This window comes from Ochotona curzoniae, unplaced genomic scaffold (genome assembly GCF_017591425.1).
Source record: "Ochotona curzoniae isolate NIBS_2020 unplaced genomic scaffold, NIBS_Ocur_1.0 contig_2404, whole genome shotgun sequence".
Classification (NCBI taxonomy): Eukaryota; Metazoa; Chordata; class Mammalia; order Lagomorpha; family Ochotonidae; genus Ochotona; species Ochotona curzoniae.
The window spans coordinates 9,554,217-9,571,765 of NW_024465451.1; positions in this window are offsets into that span (position 1 = coordinate 9,554,217).

The following is a 17,549-nucleotide window of genomic DNA, read 5'->3' on the forward strand; positions in this document are numbered from 1 at the left end:
GGCACCTAAATACAGCTCCTTTATGTTTTGTTTGAATTTTCCAGTAATGTTTTGTAACTTCCAGCCCTTCTATTGATTTGACATTTTCAGACAAGGCTGTATTTTAGTTTTTTTCTGCTCCTTGTTTTCTGTTTCCTCTGGATTCTTCCCCATCGCTTTGCTCTTTGTTTTTGTAATATGTTCTTTTTTTTTTTTTTAAAAAAAAAGATTTATTAATTTTTATTGCAAAGTCAGATACACAGAGAGGAGGAGAGACAGAGGAAAGACCTTCCATCTGATGATTCATCCCTCAAGTGACCACGAAAGATAGGAAACGAAAATAAGTTACTCATAACTGGGGTATTGAAGATTTCTCTGCACACCCCTTCTAAAACTGTTCTGTGCCTCAACTGTTGACATATGCCTTGTTAAAGTTATAAGCCAGTTTAAACTATCCTAAAATCTGCCAAGTTCAGTAAAAATTATGCTTTAACACTATAAACAGCTAAATACAAAAAATGAAAATAGACATGAGTCAGCTGAATAGTACCCTTTAAGGTGGATAGAAGCCAGTTGTATATAAACTAAAATTGAAATGTCAATAAAGTAGTCACAGGATGTGGTTAAGAACTTGCATTTTCTAACATATTGGTTACTCAATACCATGTCAAATAATTGCATAATGTTGTAAATTGTTGTTGATGCTATGTTATGGCTTTTAATTGGTCAGGACAATATTCTGCCCAGAGATGATCTCCCCAAGAAATCGCTGAATTGATCTGGACAATAAGATGCTGGACTCTATGCATGGTACATGCTTGCAATCAAAGAATCCTGACTGAATTTGAACTGTAATACTGCAATAAGGTGGAGGAATCCACCATGGGGGAGAGGGCATGGGGAGGGGTTGGGGAAATCCCAGAGCCTATGAAACGATGTCATAAAATGAAATGAAAAAAAAAAATAGCAAAAAAAGAGATTTATTAATTTTTATTGCAAAGTCAGATAAACAGAGAGGAAGAGAGACAGAGGGGAAGATCTTCCACAATGGCCGGTGCTGTGCCGACCCGGAGTCAGGAGCTGGGAATCTCCTCCAGGTCTCGCACGTGGGTGCAGGGTTCCAAGGCTTTGGGCCGTCCTCGACTACTCTCCCAGGCCACAAGCAGGGAGCTGGAAGGGAAGTAGAGTGCCAATGTGGGATCCTGACACGTTCAAGGTGAGGACTCTAGCCGCTAGGCCACCACGCTGGGCCCTGTAATAAGTTCTAGTAGGATATCTGTGGTCCCAGGGTGTTGGTTCTTATTTGTATTACAGAATGAGGTGGGGTGGGAGTTTGGAGCAGCGATTGGGATGCTGCGTGGGGGCCTATTTCCCATATTAGAGTGCCTGGGTTCAAGTCCTGTATGCTCCTGATTCCAGCTTCCTGCTACTGTGCACACTGGAAAATAGCAGACGCTGGCTCAGGTACGCAGGTCTCTGCCACTGGTGACAGAACTCCAGATTGAATACCAGGTTTCTGGCTTCAGTCTGGCCAAGTCCTAGATTTTTTTTAAGATTTATTTTATTTTTATTGCAAAGTCAGATATACAGAGAGGAGGAGAGACAGAGAGGAAGATCTTCTGTCCACCGAATCACTACCCAAACGGCAGCTATGTCCGGAGTTGTGACAATCCGAAGCCAGGAGTCTGAATCCTATTCTGGGTCTCCCACATGGATGCAGGGTCCCAAAGCTTTGGGCCATCCTCTCCTGTTTTTCCAGGCCACAAGCAGGGAGCTGGTTGGGAAGCAAGGCTACCGGGATTAGAACCAGCGCCCATATGGAATCCCGGTACGTTCAGGGTGAGGACTTTAAACCACCATGCTGCGTCCACAATTTCATTTCTTTTGGTGGGTGAATATTGATGCCACTGTGAAGGGATGACATATTCTTTTTTTATTCTTGTATTTTGGGAATCTTTACATAGTTGATTAGGGCACAAAGGGTCAAAGACTACAGGGCAGTGGATGGGACCATTGTTTCCATATTAATATATTTTTTTCTCTATCTGGGATAAGGAAAGTGATAAAGGGAAAAGCCCCACCCAGCTTCTCACCCATCCCAGGTCCCCAACATGGGGCATGCTCTGAGGAACCTGCACAAGCAGTTTTGATACTTTAACAGTTCTGAATTGCTGCCAATCTCGCCGCTCCAAGCTGATGAAATCTCTTCAGAATCTACTTGCTGACAGTCTCTTCATGGTTGGAGTTCTGAGATCAGCAGTTCAGTTGGAGGGATCCCCAAAGAAACTTCGTCTGAGGTGATCCCATACCCGATTCTTGTGTGTGCTTGCCAGTACAGAGTCCGGCACAGTCCGTTACCCCAATCAGCTTATGCACATGCTGGTGGTTGCAATTACTGGGTCAGTTCTGTTTCTAGCCCTGTCTTCCACGTAAACCAATGGGTGTTGTAGTCCACCCCAATCCTGCCCACTTCATGCTCGGCCCTCATGCAAACCAGTGGGAGCTGCAGCCTAGTTGGGGTGACTTCCCATAACCCCCACCAGGCCTGGCCCCCCTACCCTGGTTCCCCCTTGCCAGTATGTACCACAGACTTGTTCAGTCTATCCCACATGTCATTTAGCTCTTGAACATGTGGATGACATGTTCTTATCCATTCATCCACAGATGGACATTTGGATAGATTCTGCATTTTGGCTCTTATCAATAATGCTGCTGTCAACCTCAGTGTACAAGTTTTTGTTTGAATATGTGTTCGGGGATGGCACAATGGCTTAGCAAGCTTCTGTCTGCAGCACTGGTATCCCACATGGGCTCAGGTTCTAGTCCTAGCTGTCCCACTTCCAATCTAGCTCCCTGCTAGGTCATGGGAAGGTAGTGGACAAGGACCCAAGCGTTTGGGTCCTTGCACCCATGGGTTTGGGTCCTTGCACCCAAGCGTTTGGGTCCTTGCACCCATGTGGAAGATCTGAAAGAAGTTGCTTGTTACAGGCCTGGCGCGTTGGCCTAGCAGCTAAAGTCTTCACCTTCAACACGCCAGGATCCCCATATGGTTGCCGGTTCTAATCCCGGCAGCTCCACTTCCCATCCAGCTCCCTGCTTATGGCCTGGGAAAGCAGTTGAGGATGGCCCAAAGCCTTGGGATCCTGCACTAGAGTAAGTTCCTGGCTCCTAGCTTCAGATCGGCGCAGTTCTGGCCATTGCGGCCACTTGGGGAGTGAATCATTGGACGGAAGACCTTCCTCTCTGTCTCACCTCCTCTCTGTATATCTGACTTTGTAATAAAAATAAATATATCTTAAAAAAAAAAATTTGCTTGTTCCTGTTTTTGGATCAGCTCCGCTGTGATTTGCAGCCATTGCGGGAGTGAATTAGCTGGTGGAAAATCTCTCTCTCTCACTTCCTACCTCCCCTTCTCTTTCTGTAAATCTGCTTTTTAAATAAAAATAAACCAATCTTTAAAATATCTAGATCTATATTTTCAACTCTCTTGAAGTGCTGGAATTGTGGATAATATGACCAGTCTTTTCCACAGTGGCTCTACCATTTTACCTTCAATGAGCAATTTATAAGGATTCCAATTTCTTTTTTTAATTAAAAGTATGTATTTATAAGGAAGCGTTGGTGGTATAGTGGTGAGCATAGCTGCCTTCCAAAGTATGTATTTATTTGAAAGGTAGCAAGACAAAGAGAGATCTTCCATCTGCTGGTTCTTTTCCTAAATATCATACACAGCTAGGTTGGACTGGGTCCAAATCAGAAGCTGGGAACTCAGTGCAAAGACCACCCTCACAGGTGGCAGGCATCTAAGTACTGAACCATTATTTGCTGCTTCCTGGGTTATGAATTAGCAGGAAGTTGGGTCAAAAGTGAAGCTGCTGGGCCCAGTGCAATAGCCTAGAGGCTGAAGTCCTTGCCTCGTGTGCGCTAGGATCTGAAATGGGTGCTGGTTTGTATCCTGGCTGCTCCACTTCCCTTCCAGTTCCCTGCTTGTGGCCTGGGAAAGCAGTGGAGGACAGCCCAAGACTTTGGGATCCTGCACTCATGTGGGAGACCTGGAGGAAACTCCTGGCTTCAGATAGGCTCAGCTCTGGCCATTGTGGCCACTGGGGTGTGAGCCAGAAAATAAAAGATCTTTCTGTCTCTTCTCTCTGTATATTTATTTCAAATAAAATTAATAAATAAATAAATCTAAAAAACAAAAAAAAGAAATTGGAACTGCTATTACTGGTAAGAGATGAGGGTATCCCAAATGATGTTTTCACCACCATGCCAAATGCCCACCCTGAGAGCTTCCGTTTCTGCACATCCTCACCATTATGTGTTATTTTCAGGTTTATTATTATCGCCACCTTCAATGAATGTGAGACTGGTTTGGATTTCTCTAACAATTAATAATGTTGAATATCTTTTCACCTGAATATTTAACCACTAATTGTACATCTTGTTTGATGAAATAGCCATTCAAACCTTTTGCTCATTTTTTAATTGGGTAATTTGTTTCTTTTTTATGGAAAAATTGGTTTAAAAATTAATTTATTTTTAATGTTGTATATATAGTTGAGGGTGATAAATGCCCATGTGGGGAGGGTTCAGATATGGAGGAAGGAGGATGTGACAAATGTTTTTCCTCTCTTTTTTTCCTCCTATGTCTGCAAGAGCAGGTGAAAGCGGAGGGGGCCACTTCTTGCTGCCAAACTACAGCAACACCTGGGAATGGTTATTTGATGTCACCTTTTTTAAAAAAAATGTGTATTTCTTTTTTTTTTTTTAAGATTTATTTATTTTTACTGCAAAGTCAGATACACAGAGAGGAGGAGAGACAGAGAGGAAGATATTCCATCTGATGATTCACTCCCCAAGTGGCCACAACAGTTGGAGCTGAGCCAATCCAGAGCCAGGAGCCAGGAGCCTCTTCCTCCAGGTCTCCCACTTGGGTGCAGGGTCCCAAAGCTTTGGGCTGTCCTTGACTGCTTTCCCAGGCCACAAGCAGGGAGCTGAATGGGAAGCGGGGCCACCAGGATTACAACCAGCGACCATATGGGATCCTGGTGAATGCCAGGTGAGGATTTTAACCACTACGCTATTGCGCCTGGCCCTTGATGTCATCTTAGAGACCTCAATATGGGGGAGAATGTTCCAAGGATGTTACTTGAGTGGTTTTGACAGTTCTGAAATGTTGAAAAAATTTCCAGGGTTGGAAATATCTTTCCAAGTCTAATGATTAACAAAGGCCACCTTAGTGCATCCACAGACTCAGATACTTGATGTAAAGCTTTGCCAAGAGAGTTGTCCAACCTATTCTGTTTTCCATCTTCTGAAGAGGCACTTGACATTCTCTGAAGTCACAAATGAGCTGGGACATGTTTCCCATGCTCATCTGAGCCTGCTCTTCACTGCACAGGCATCATCAATTGAGGAGATCCAGTTGTGTTACATGCACTTCAAGTTGGACCATATATACTGTGGTTTTCCCTGTGGCTGGAGTTTGAGTTCAGCAATTTGATCAGGAAGTCCCTCAAGAAATCTTGCATGGAGTGATCTCAGACTTGATTCTTGTGTATGCCAGTTGATGCAGGGTCAGGTTCAGTTGTCACCTGCACCAGTCAACATGGATACAGGTGGATGCAGCTGCTTAGTCAGTTCTGCTTCCAATCCCACCTTCCATACAAACTCACAAGCACTGTAGCCTCATCCAGTGCAGCCTGCCACAAGTCCAACTTTTATACATACTCTCAGGAACTGTTGCCTAGTTGGAGCAACCCCTAATAACCTCCCACCAGGCCTGCCCCCAGCCCTGGCATGTGCACAAGTCTAGTCTGATCTGTCCCACATGCCATCTGGCTCTTATACATACCCATGGGTGTTGCAGCTTAGCTCAGCCCAACCCACCCCCAGACCTAGCACGTACATATGTTGACAGGTGCTGTCACCTTGTCCAACCTGACCTGTTCCCAGGTCTGTCTCTCATGCTCACCAGCAGGAATCGCAGCCCAGCTGAGGAATGCTCAGAGTTCCACTACTAGGCCCATTCTCAATCCCAGTTCTTGTGCTTGCTAGAGGGCACTGTGGTCCAGCCTGCCATGACTTGCACCTAGATCTGGCACTTGCCAGTGGGTGTTATGGTAAAGCCCAGCTGACCTGTACTTATTCTGGCTCTTGCATGGGACAATGGATACAGTGGCCTAGCCCAGCCCGCACCCCCAAAACCAGCTCATATGCAGGCTGATGGGTTTTTGCAGTCCTGCTCAGCCTGGACCACCCCCAGGCTTAGCTCTCATGCTCACCAGTGGAAGCAGTAGCCTAGCAAGGGAGTTCCTGAAGTTCCACTGACAGGCTTGCCCCAGCCCTGGGTCCTGTACTGTCAGTGGGTGCTGCTGCCCAGTCTGGCATGGTCTTCTCCACCTTGGCATTCACCAGTGGGTGTTGCAGTCTGGCTCTACCTAGTCTGTCCCCAGTCGCAGCTTATGTTGGCAGGTGCTGCAGCATAGCCCAGCCCATCCAGTTCCCAGTTCCAGCTCTCATGCAAACTGGTAGGTATTGTGGCACAACCCAGCCCAGTCTACATCCTGTCCTGGCTCTCATACCTGTCAACAGGTGCTGTGGACTGTCCACTCCCAGGCCTAGTCCACATATATGACAACAAACGATGTAGTCCACCTTGACCTAGACTGTCCCTAGCATTGGGTCTCCTGCTCATGATCAAGAGCCATGAGCTGAGTTACCCAATTTCCATGTGCTGGTGGGTGCTCAGCCCAGCCTTAGAGGGCCCACTTCCAGTCTTGGCAATCACCAGTGGGTGCTATGGCCTTGCCTGACAGGCCTGAACCCATTCCAACTCTCACTGGTTGGGGGGTGGGGTGGTGCTACAGAGAAAGATATCTTCCAACCACTGGTTCAGCTCCCCAAATGGCCACAATGGCTGGAGATCTGAAGCCAGGAACTTCTTCTGGGTCTCCCATGTGGGTGCAGGGTCCCAGGGCTTTTGGACCATCCTCTGCTTTTTTTCCTAGGCCATAAACACGGAGCCGGATCAGAAGTAGGACATGAACAGGCACCCATATGGAATGCTGGCTCTTGAAGGTGGATTAGCCAGTTGAGCAATCACACCGCCCTCCTTCTCCTCAAAAAAAAACTTATTAATTTTTTTAAATTAGAAAGGCAGATTTACAGAGAGAAGGAGAGGCAGAAAAATATTTTAGCTTGTTTTTTTTTTTTTTTAAGATTTATTTGTTTTTATTTGAAAGGCAGAGTTGCAGAAATACAACACCCTGAACTGAGCTAATCCAAAGCCAGGAGTTTCTTCTGGGTCTCCCATGTGGGTGCAGAGGTCCAAGGACTTGAGCCATCTTCCATTTGCTCTCCAGACCATAAGCAGGGGGTTGGATTGGAAGTGAAGTAGTTGGGATACAAACTGGCACCTGTACGGGATGTCCACCACCACAGCCAGAGGTTTAGTCTACTACACCATGGCTTCGGTCCCTAAAGTTGTAGTTTTTACATTAATGTTTTTAATCCATTTGAGTTAATGTTTTAGTATGTGGAGTGAAAGTCCAACTTTCCATCTTTGTGTGTGTGTGTCCTTGTGAGTTTAAATTTTTATTTCTAATCCATTTGCTGTTGCTTTAGTGGAATTTCGGGAGCGAGTGGAGATCGACACATGCGATCAATCCTTGCCGGAAATCTGCCCTTCCTTTCAAACTGCAACAAGTCTTACTTTGATTCCCCAGCTCCCAGAGCCAGGTGGTCTGAGAGGGCTTGCTGGAGGAGGGAAATTTGATCTGAGCCTTAAAGATGTCTGGGATTCCAGGGCAGCAAAGATGAAGTGTGGGGGGCGGGGGTGGGGGAGGTGGAGAGGATGAGAAAGGAGGAAGGGAGGGGGAGGGAGGACTCTGGGGTCAGCACCAGAAGAATGTAACCAGTTTAAACCTGGTTTCTTATTCCCTTTTTGTGGCTCTGTGAATCTGGCCTTGCTGAAAAGCAATCCTAGCATAGCACCCTAAGGACTGTGGCCTTGTCTTAAGTGTAGTGAAAAAGGGTTTCTAGCGAGTTTGCACTTTATTCTACAGCTGACCTGGAAGGGAAGGGATTAGGCCTTGCGAGCTCAGGGCAGCTTGGAAACACAGAGAGTGCTCCCTTTGCAGCAGCGTCCCCGAGTCCGTGGGTACTAATGCCTCAGTTTTCCAATCGCTGGCCACATTACTGGAGAATGAATTGAACCTGTTCACCAAGTACTCCACGCGGTACCTATGCACAGGTGAGTTATACAAATGTCAGATTTTTTTCTCTTTCTTTTCTTGGGAGAGACTACAGCTGAAAGCAGTGGACAATCCCAGCAGGTTAAGAGAGTCCAGGAGAGTCACTCAGGAAGAGCAGGTCCTGAGCACTGGCTCTGCATCTGACACCTCCATTTTCGCCTCAACATCCAACACTTGCGTATTTTCTAGCTTGTTCCCCAGTGCCTTGTGTGTTGAATGAATGTTTCAACTGGGGCTTCCAGTTTGCGTTTTTGGAGACAGATCTGATGCTCGGTCAGGAAGGGTGTTCCCCAAACCTGAAAGGTTAATGTTACCAGCCCAAGTCTTCCCATGGGGGATGAGATGAGATTGCTGAGAGTGTAACAGTGACTGAAGCTCGGGGATGGGGGGCTTCCTGGCACTGCCCCTCATAGGCTCACCACACCAGCTATCCAGTGCCTGAGGAAATCTGTGAAATCCTTGCGGGGAGCCACAGCAGTCAGTCCACTCCCTCCTCTGCGTGCTCAGCTCTGGGCCTAGGTGGAGCGAGACAATCACCTGGAATTGACTCTTCTGTCCACTAGAGGGAAACCCAGGCTAGAGAGATGGGGCATCTTAGGCCTGCGAGCCCTGAGGCTGGAGGAAGAGGTGGAAGGACGGCCTTAGGCACTAAGTAACCTGGGTCCTGTGTTGGCATCTGACTGACAAGTCTAGGGTTACATTGTTGGGGTCCTTGGGATCTGGCTGTAAACCTGGTAGAAATTGAGTTATATAAACTTACACTTAAACTGCATTAAAAACAAAGACTGCAAACCATCATGCTCTGATTATTGGATAGTATCTCACTATCATCTGTCTATTGTGTCTGTTCTAGCAGGACTACATGATGGTGTGGCCCAGTCCAACTTGAACTTCAGAGTCTTGAAATGGGCCAATGCAGAATACTTACTCCATTGAAAGTCACACTCATGGGCCTGGTGTGATAGTGTAGTGGTTAAGGTCCTTGCCTTGAATGGGCCAGGATCCCATATGGGTGCCTGTTCATGTCCCAGCTGCTCCACTTTCCATCCAGCTCCCTGCTTGTGGCCTGGGAAAGCAGTCAAGGACAGCCCAAAGCCTTGGGACCCTGCACCCGCATGGGAGACCTGGAAGAAGCTCCTGGCTTTGGATTGGCTCAGCTCCAGCTGTTGCGGCTGCTTGGGGAGTGAACCATCAGACGGAAGGTCTTCTTCTCTGTCTCTCCTTTCTGTATATATCCGCCTTTCCAATAAAAAAATAAATAAATCTTGAAAAAAAAAGTTACACTCACTCCACATTAGTCTGTGCCTCCTCTGCAGGCTACAAGATGTTCACCACGACATCACTGCCCAGGCCTTGCCTATATCAGGTGTTGTAGGGTTTACACACACACACACACACACACACAGCTGCCCTGTGCATGGGGAACTGAGCAGACCATTGCTGGTTGCTGTTGGATCCTGGCTTGGAAATGTTGCACTAAGCTGCTCCCTCTGCCTGAAATCTTTTCATGTTTGTGTTTCCATTTACCTGTGGATACTAGACTAACCAGCACTAGTAACTTTGCCTCTTCTTACCTGGAGGGGCTTCCTGAGGGCTAGAGAAGCACCCGATTGGATCTGCATCGCCAAGCCTACTGGCTGCAGCAGGCAAGGTACAGCAGTTAGATTTCTGCTGTCATCCCTGGGAAAGGCATTGAACCTCTCTGGTCTTCAGTCTCCTAAGGGTAGAACAGGGAGACCAGGATTCATCCTGCCTCGCTGCTGGGAAGATGAAAGGCATCCGCCCCACCAAGTTCTCAGCTGGGCGTTTCCATCCAGCTAGCTAGAAGTTGTCCAGCCAAGGCAAGGCTTCCTGGTCATTGCGGTTGTGGGGGTGAGGAGCAGGAGGATGCTGAATTTCAATGGGCTCCTACTGCTGCTTGACTCCCTGATTCCCTGGTGTGGAGGAGGAAGGGAGGCTGGGAGCCTGGGGAGCAGGAGGAGAAGGACAAGGAGCTAAATCTGCATGGCACCGTTGGCACATGTGCTCGCCAGAATACTCGATGCCTGACAAGCGGAGCTTCTTCCGCATCCCTCTGCCTTCCTTCCCTATCTCGGCTTAAGGTGCGAGGGGCGGGCGGGCGGGAGGGTCGGCAGCTGGACGTAGCAGGCCCGGGGATGCTAGCAGGAAGCAGTAGCCTCAAAGCGGCGGAAGGGAGGGAGCGGCCGGCACCTGCAATTGTGCGAGCCTTGCTCCCTGCTGAGTCGCCGCGGTCCCCAGCGCGCGCTCTCCTGGGGTGGGGGCAGCTGGCTAGCAGGCCGGTGTTTACAGGCGGGACATGCGCTTGAATTAATTTCTTCCTGTGTTCCCTTATTCATGTTGGCTTCCGTTGTCGAGCTGCGGCAGCAATTAATGCACCAAATAGTCTGTGATTCCACGGATCTTCAGTCCTGGCCCTTCTAGGAATTCGCGGTGGGTCTCAGCAGGGAGTGAGCAGGAACGTTTTACCACTCTTTGGTGGAGTGTTGGATGGTAAGAATTCTACCCGAGAGAGGTGGCGATGGCTCAGTTGGCTAAATCCTCACTTTGGAAGCGCCGGGATCCCATATGGATGCCAGTTCCCATCCAGCTCCCTGGGAGCTTGTGACCTGGGAAAGCAGTAGAGAATGGTGCAGTGCCTTGGGTCCCTGCACACATGTGGGAGACCAGGAAGAAGCTCCTGGCTCCTGGCTTCGGGATAAGCTCAGCTCCAGCTGTTGTGGCCAGTTGGGGAGTAAACCAGTGAATGGAAGATCTTTCTATGTGTATCTTCTTCTTTCTCTGACATTCCAATAAAAAATAAATAAATCTTAGAAAAAAAATGTTTGTAACATTGATTGCCAACATTGAAAAGTTGTGAAATTTCATCAAAACTCAGATTTGGCTCCTTTTGAAAAGACTGAGGCTCTGGGAAGCTTGCTTTTTATACACAGCTCTCGGCACTGTGCTGGAGGCCATCTCTTTTTTCAATAACGCATTTTTGTATGCCTTTTGCAAAGTGGTGTTAATTGTTGTTGTACAAGAAAAAAAAACCATCTTGGGCAATCCCCTGTTGTGAGAATTTAAAAGGCAAGCTTATTCAGAAAGGCAGATATTTTATTTCATTGGGATTCTTGATTGCCTGAGTTTTAAAATGTTGCCTTCTGGGACAACTTCTAATAGAAGAGTTCTCAAACATGGCAGAGGGGAGCAGCTCATGCCATTTGAGCACCCAGAACCACAGTAGGCCTGTAAGTGTGCCCCAGCTAAGTCAGAGGCCAGAAGAGTGAGTGCCTGGGGCAGAAGGTAGCCATCTCACCTGGAAGGGAGAGGTGATGGAGAGGAGTGGACCGGGGACAAGTGTGCAGAAAATCAGTTTGCCAGGCTGTGAGGTCTGCTAGTGAAAGGGGAGAGGGTTGACTTTGGGGTTTTGAACTGGGGAAAATGATGGGAAGTGGGCCCATTCACTGATCTAAGGAGAGCTGAGAGCCTGGGTCAGCCCTCAGGAGATGGGTGAAATATTGGAGCCTGGTCCTCAAAAGAGGGATTGGGCTTAAGATCCATCACTGGTAAGACAGGGATCAAGGAGTTGTGGAAGGAATCCTATGTTTTAGGCATAGCCAGAGGTTCAGAACAGGCTGTAAAGACTGTGAGCATCCATTTACATCTATGGGATTAAGAGATTGCCTTTAGGGGAGAGGGAAGGAGATCAGAAGAGGAGAGATTGAAAGGTACCAGCTTGCCCAGGTGGCTCCAGCCTCCACACTGTAGGCTGGCCCCTCCCCAGAACCTTGGGTAGTACACAGCTAGAGTGAGCACCAGGTAGGGAAGAATAGCTGTGACCAGAGTCCGCAGTCACAGGTAAAGGTGAACTGGGGCCAGTTCAGGCTCTGAAGTATCCTTCAACAGCTCCTTCCTGCCCTCTGCAGCCATTTGGAAGGCCTCTGGGACTCTGGGCCAGTACTGAGAAGGGGAGCTTGAGGAAGGACCAGTTGGGCCTCACCAGCGGGAGAGTGAGCAAACAGGACCCTCTTAGCTGTGGTGAAGCTGGGAGACCAGCTGACCAAGGGTACTTAATTAGCTCCTCAGACTGTCCCTGGTAGGATGCTAGGCTGGCTGTGGGTGCTGGTGCTACAGAGAGAAGTTAGCATCTTGCTTGGGAGCCAGATATCTAAGGTAGTGACTCCTGCCATGTTCTAGATACCCCCATATATGTTAGGGCTAATCTTCCTGGAAATCCTATACTTCCCATTTTACAGATGTGAAACTGGTGTCCAGTGAGCGCTGGTCACAGGCTGTGCGCTCACAGCTGGGAGAGGCAGAGTTGGGAGGACCATGCTGGAGCTCAGACTGGGGTGACCTCATCCAAGCAATTGGCTCTCAGTTGCTCTCACTCTGGGCTCTACCCTGGTGTCTTCTCATCCTTTACCTTTGCCTTCCCACTTAGCCTCCAAACGCTTAGCAAATCTGCCTGTCTTATCTAAGCTCTTACATCTGTCCCCATCCCCGCATTCCTGGCTCCCTCTCCCAGTTTGGGCCTCCTGATCTTAGCCAACACTCCAGTTTCTTCTGTCTCCCTGTTCCCTGCTCAGTGCCATCTTCCACATCAGCAGCCCCAGGGCTTGTCCACAACGCAAGACTGACCACGTCACTGTCCTGAACTCCTGCCCTGTTGCCCTCTGGATGCAATTCAAGTTCCCAGGCAGGTCACCAGATCATGTGGGCCCTTGTCACCAATGCCGGAAGCTTTATGCCCACTGCTCTGTTGGCTGGCCATGCACTCAAGCCAGATAACATGCTCAATCATCCTCCATTGGTCAGCTCTAGGACTGGGCTCTTCCGCTTCTCAGCCTTTGTTCTGGCCACTGACTCTTCCTACCACAGTCTGGTCTTAGTCATTCCTGCCATGGAGAGTTCTGGCCACTGTCCAAAGCTTACCCTTACGGAGAGCCCTTTAGCCAGAGCCTGGCGGGCCTTGGATTAACATTTTTTTGTGTGTGTGTGTGACTCACACTCTTCCCTGTGGAGCAGTATGAGTCCTGTAGACCCTTTCCACATAATGCCTGGCATGTTGGGGAGTTTCTCTATCTGCCCTCCCCTCCACAGAGACCCTGGCTTCAGGGCCAACCCCTTGCCCTGGCTTGGATCTGTTCCAGTGGTGGCAGCAGCAATTTCTGACTTAGTGCCTGGCTCAGTTCCACCTCTGATCTCTAGCCTTGAGTTGTCTCAAACTATAGCTCTAACTCTTGGCTTACAGACAGCTTTGGTTCAATATCTAGGACTAATACAGGGTTAGCCTGTGGTACTGGGTGTCAACTGGCAAGTCAGCAAATGTCTCTCTCTTTTCTGTCTCAGTGTTCTCAATCAGTGGGAGAGAGGGAGGGAAGGAGCAGCATAGGACAGAGCCCCAGGAAGTCCAGGATCATTGTCCTTCATCCAGAACTACCCTGCTACAGCATCACAGCCCATCCTCAGGGTGCTGGCCTGTGCTGTGGGAACAAAGAGTTCCAGGTTCAAAGCTACCCCTCCCATTCCCTGGGTGTGTGGCTTTGGGTCCCAGTGTGCTTGTTCACACATGTGAGCATGACAGATGACAACTGTAGAGTTGTTTGAGCAGTACTTGGCACACCGTAGATGTCAGTAACCACAAAGGCCTTTCCCTTTCACCCTTTCCAGAGGTCTGTTGGGGTCGGCTGCTGCAGGTGCCCTGTGTATTCTGTAGTATCTGTTATATAAGTGCTTCTCTTACCACAATAACTCAGGGAGGCCTGGTGTGGCTGGCCTGCTAGCCAGGCGTGTTATCCCTAGGGCATCTTAGGCAGTGGGGGCAAAGCCAGGACATCATACTGGATCCCCTGGCCAGGACTGCACGTCCCTGACGTCAGGGGCAAATATGGGTCCACAGGGTAGTGGGGGAAAGGCCAGTCTCCTCTCCTTGCTGGAGCCTGAGCCTTTGGACTGGGGATACAATGGCACTTCCTTCTCTACCTCAACTGTTTGTTTGGGTCTCTGTTCTGTCCAAGCTTAGCAGGCAAAGTCTTCAGAGAACTTGGGGACTTTGCCCTCCAAACATAAATATCAACACTGATAGAGCCTAAGTGTGGTATGTAGGTGAGCGAATAGGTATGGATGTATGTGTGAGGTGTGTATGTATGGCATCGCATTATGGAGAGCATGTGTGTTAGGATATCATGTGTATAGTCTGCTTGTCTATATGTGTGTAGCGGGAAGGCTTTGCTTACATGTAGCAGGCATGTGATATGTGAATAGAGACCAATGAGGACTGAGTATGTGGTATAAGCAGCATTTATTGGGAGTCCATGTGTGTTTCTTGGAGGGGAACTCCAGGACAGAGGAAGGAAGCTCGGAGTGGGGAGTCAAGAGGTGCTGGAACACTTGGGACTCTCTGTTGAACTCTCTGAGCTGGCCTGGGCAGAGGTCACTGTTTACTTGCCTCAGAAACAGAGGCAAGGGCAGTTGGGGCAGAGCTAAGGCGACTGAGTCCCTTCTTCCCGAGAGCCAGACACCCCACACCCAGCTGACTGCCCTGCCCCCCCGCGTCTGTGAATGCTCAAGGGAAATAAACACAACCTTTGGAAGGCCTGGTAACGTGTCTCAGGGGAGGCCCCAGCTGGTCACTTCTGTGGGATCAACTGCCCCTGCTTTCCTGCCATTGACCAACAACTGCAGCTGGTGGGGCCCATGACCTCCACAACTCAGCTTGCCTCCACGGCCTCTAATGCCTGCCAGCACAGGAGACTTGGCCTACAGGCAAATCAGCACCTCTGGGGACACCTCTGCCAGCTAGGAGGGAGTTTGGGGACTTCTAGGATCAAGAAACACCTAGGCTCCCCATTCAAAGGAAACTAATTTTTTTTAAGATTTATTTTTATTACAAAGTCAGATATATAGAGAGGAGGAGAGAGAGAGATAGAGAGAGAGAGAGAGGAAGATCTTCCGTCCAATGATTTCGTCCAAGTGAAAGCAACGGTTGGTGCTGTGCCGATCCAGAGCCAGGAGCCAGGAAGCTCTTCCAGGTCTCCCACATGGGTGCAGGGTCCCAAGGCTCTGGGCCATCCTCGACTGCTTTCCCAGGCCACAAGCAGGGAGCTGGATGGGAAGTGGAGCTGCTGGGATTAGAACTGGTGCCCATATGGGATCCTGGAATGTTCAAGGCAAGGACTTTAGCCACTAGGCCACACTGCCGAGCCCAAAGGAAACTGATTTTAACCTAGGCTGGCACCTCCCCACTCCATCTCTAGGTGTGCGGTTGTGCCTTTTCTCTGTCTCCCCTCCTTCCCTTTCCGCTCCCTCACATTCTAGGATTGGCTCCTCATCCATTCCGGGCCTCTTAACCACACTCCCATCTGCACTCCATGTTGGAGCTGCCCTGAACCACTGGCCTTCTCAAGAATGTACTCTTGCCCAAGACACCCAGCCCTGCCTGGCCAAATGGAGCCATCTCTTGAAATGTGTGCTAACCCAGGATTCAGCACAATGTGCATGCCTTCTGTGGCTGCAACTATGGTGTCCCCCATTGTTCATTTTCTTGTTTTCCCTTAGTCATAGAGGCCCCATTTTTGGTTACAGCCAGAATTCCTTGCAGCTAGGTGTGGTTATATGACTAAGTGCTGGCCCACAGCCTGTTGCCAGCAGTGTCTTGTGTAACTTTCAGGAACTGTTCAGGTGCTACTTTTTTCCCACTCTTTGCTCAGCTGGGGTGACCAGAACGTGGATACGAAGCGACCACCTTGGACCATGAGCTAGGAACACTGTTTGAGGACGGTACAGCAATGAAATGGGAAGCACCAGGGCGCTCATCAGGGACCCAGCCCACTGGCTCTGGATTGATTATTTCTGGGCTTGTAACTGGCTGTAGTGTCTGTGATGTGGGATTTTCTGCCACCCACAGGCAAATCAAAGCTGAAATGACACAGTTTGCTGGGATCAGCTGTCTTGTCATCTCAGCGCCCTCTGCCAACACACTGCTTTCTAATTGCTTGGTTCCCTGTGCTCACTTGACTGTGAACTCACAAGGGCAAGGCCATTGTCACCTTGTAAGCACGGTGTGTCTAACAAACTGAAAAAAAAAAAAAATTCCAGGTACGTGAACAAGCGGGAGGGATACAGATTCAGGCATGCAGAGGTGGGTGGAGACACACATTTGGAGTTATTGGGATAATTATGGTCATTAAAGTGGAAGAAGAGGGGGTGAAGGGAAAAATGGGTTCAAAGAAGAGATCCTTCTGAACTCTACCATTTAAGGTCATGTGGAGAAGGAAAAACCCTGAAAGAAGGCTCAGAAAAGCTCAGACAGGCAGCAAGAAGCAGGCAAAGGGCTGGTGGACACCTGTGCCCAGACGCCCCTTTCTGTGAGGACCTGGCCTCCTCCTTCAGCCCACAAACAGCCTGGGACAGGAACAGAAAAGAATTGGCTGGGCCTGAGCCAGGATGAGGGTAGCGGACAGTGTATACCAGCTCCACAAGAGGGAAAATGGAGTAGAATCAGGGAAGGTGCTAGGCTGAGGGAGGCTGACGGAGAGATGGGAAGTCCTGGAGAGCAGGTGGTGTGGGAAAGAATGCAGATGGGAAGAGCTCAGGAGATTGCCATTTGGGGAGAAACCTAGCCACAACACACAAGGAGATTCAAGTCACTGGCGAGTGCATTCCTGGCTTTGCAGTGTCTCTGTCTCCCTCAGATTCCTTCAGGAAACCTTGGAAACCTGGGGGGTGGGGAGGCTTCTTCATTGGAAAACTGGCTTGCAGCACTCTCCCCATGTACCCCTGTGTTCAAGATCTCAGAAGGCCTGATCCATGTCAATGCCAAGATCCAGGGAAGGTATGGCTGCTGACCAAGCTTGAAGCAGGGGGAGGTGACAGGACTACTCATGGTCCTCTGGTCTGCACTAATGGCCAAGGTCAAAAACACTCATTGAAGGGAAGTAGGAAGCAGCGAACCAGGGCTCAGGGTTCCAGGTTCTGGAGATGTGGGTTTCTTTCCTTGCACAGCTGGTCACTAGCTCTGTGACTCTGAGCAAGTTGATTCACTCAGCTGAGCCTCAGTTTCCTTGGGTGCATGGAGGAGGATAAAAAAAGAGCCTACTTCCTGAGTTTATTATGAAGCTAAAATAAGAAAATGAACGCAAGCCACTTAGCACACTGCCTAGCCTACAGTGGGTATTAACAAATGTTGATGATTATGACTTTTGTTATTACAGTCCTTGCATTCATTAACTTTTATTTAACAAACAACCTCTAGGCATTCCCCCCACATGGGCCCAGCACGTCAGCCAACATGTATTTCCTGAGATTTCCCAA